The sequence below is a fragment of the Euprymna scolopes genome, chromosome 9, assembly GCF_053919585.1.
Source record: "Euprymna scolopes isolate OS-2025 chromosome 9, ASM5391958v1, whole genome shotgun sequence".
Taxonomy (NCBI): Eukaryota; Metazoa; Mollusca; class Cephalopoda; order Sepiida; family Sepiolidae; genus Euprymna; species Euprymna scolopes.
In genome coordinates this window covers 139,439,672-139,441,981 of record NC_136490.1, presented here as the reverse complement: position 1 = coordinate 139,441,981, position 2,310 = coordinate 139,439,672, and the positions used below count along the sequence as shown (strand labels likewise).

General features: G+C 29.9%; 1 pseudogene; it reads left to right on the top strand.

Moving 5' to 3' along the window:
- The first annotated feature begins 564 nt into the window (after window positions 1-564).
- On the top strand, window positions 565-682 carry LOC145285113 (5S ribosomal RNA; annotated as a pseudogene).
- Window positions 683-2,310: the final 1,628 nt, after the last annotated feature.

The following is a 2,310-nucleotide window of genomic DNA, read 5'->3' as shown; positions in this document are numbered from 1 at the left end:
ATTAAATTTACAATATTTTATTCAAAGCAAGGAATACAAGAATAAAAGGAAATAAAAGTGAAAGGTTCCTTATTCCATGGAGTTTCAAAGAAAGGCTCTTCTCCTCATAGGAAAAAAGTTAGCAAAAGATAAGTATAGATAAGTATCTAGTTTTGCTAGTTTGTTTTATATATATATATATATATATATATATATATATATATATCGCAAAATATTATTGTAAAATGATACTGGCATCGTAACCGATGTATTCGTTCGAAGATAATCTAAAACTTATTAAAGGATTATAAGACTGGTTACCATGACTTTTAGTGAGCTTTTCGTTGTTTCATAATGTGTTTTCCTTATGTATCCAGTCACTATCATACTTATTCTGTTATAATCCTGTATCTTATTACGCCATGTATTCTATAATTATGTTTACAGTATTTACTGTGTGTCCATTGCCAGTACAATTTATTTTAAGCTAATATACTATCCATATATTTATGCGATCGTAATATTAATATGTGAGATAATTTACTTATTATTCATATATATATATATTATGACAAAATCTCGTTAACACACGGCGTAATCACGTTGACACACCGGTTCCCGTTAGATCACCGAAGTTAAGCAATGCAGAGCCTGTTCAGTACTGAAATGGGTGACCATTTGGGAATTCCAGGTACTTTGTGTACTCTCTGTTTATCTCAGCATTGTTTCTAGTCGTCCTGGACTTTTCCTTGCCACTGGACTCAAGCAGTAGAAGTGTGATTAAGGATTGCGCAACTCTTGCCTCATAATTATATGCGAAGCTACCCTTGCAAGGGGTGTCCATTGTCTTTCGAGACTGAACAGAAGCTTCCACTTCAATTATTTGTTTCATAAACCCATCTACAATTGTTTTCTAACAAAATGCATACGACCAATATATATTCTCTTGCTTCTATCTATTATGTTTATCCCATATCGTTTAATTTATTCATTTTTTCATTATTATACTTATTATGGCTATATTATTTACCCTTATGCAAGCAACCCTATATTAGCATTAATAATTTTAAAGAATATGCAGATAGACATCTTCGAAAATGTAAAATTGATACTAATTGAATTATTTTTTTTCCTAAAAGTCAAGAATAGATACGATCTCTATTTTGAAATTAACTCACTTTTTTCAAATTGGGTCTTTTGAACTCCTGATCTGCTTTTGTGGTAAATTTTCTTATCCAAAATCGCAAGACTAAATTTATGGATGTAACGTACAGAAACTAGAGATTGTATTTTCGTATTTCGTTTCGTATTTCGTTTTCTAGAAGTACGTTTCACCCTTTTTATCAACGAAAAAATCATGAATCCTTTTCGAAGCATCAAGATTTTGGCTGAATCACCAAAAAGGAGATGCAAGAACAGAATGGTGAAGTATTTGGGGGTTGGGTGGAGGGTCGAAGACGATAAAAAGAGAATTATTAATGCGCAACTATAGATTAAACTTGCCTTATTTTACTAGTTAACATAATGCTTTCATGTATTAAAAAATGGACGGTTTAAATTTAAATAGCTACTATTTAATTAATATTTTTTTCTGACGTTGCGGTTTACAATACTAGACGGCCATCGATATTGTACCCTCTTCTTTGTAAGACCTGCTGCAATAGCAACCCAGACAAAATTCAAACGGAATAATATCTAAAAATGTAATAGGGCGCGGACGCGCGCATGGCGGCTGTATCCAAATACCTAACCGTGTGCGAACACTGTAAGAATATATACCCTGAAACTGCTAATGTTCTTTGGTTGTGTTATGTAATAGTTTCAATATTTTATCCGGTGGGTGTAGATGTGCAGTATCCTATCGATTATTTTAATGGATAATGGAATCACTTATGCCCAATATATCACTGATCGTGGGTGTTAGTTATTTTCGCACAATAGTTGAACGTTTTGAACATTAATGAAAAATTGAAAGTTTATTTTAAGCTGAAAAATTGTTTGTACATTTTTATCATCCGACCGAAGTGCGAACAAGTGATGTTCTTATTTTTTGTTGTGTTGTTTTTTGCTGTATTTATTTTTTTTATATGAAAAAAAAAAAAAAAATCATATTATTTTTTACTTTTGTATGAAAAAAAAAAAAATTCGAAAAAAAAAAATGGTTTTAAATATTTTCAAAACATTGCGTAAGTATTTGTGAAAATGTATCAATTTTGTAGCCCGGGAATATGTTTAATAAATTAACCATATATATATATATATATATATATATATATATATATATATATATATATATATATATATATATATATATATATATATTATTGCTAT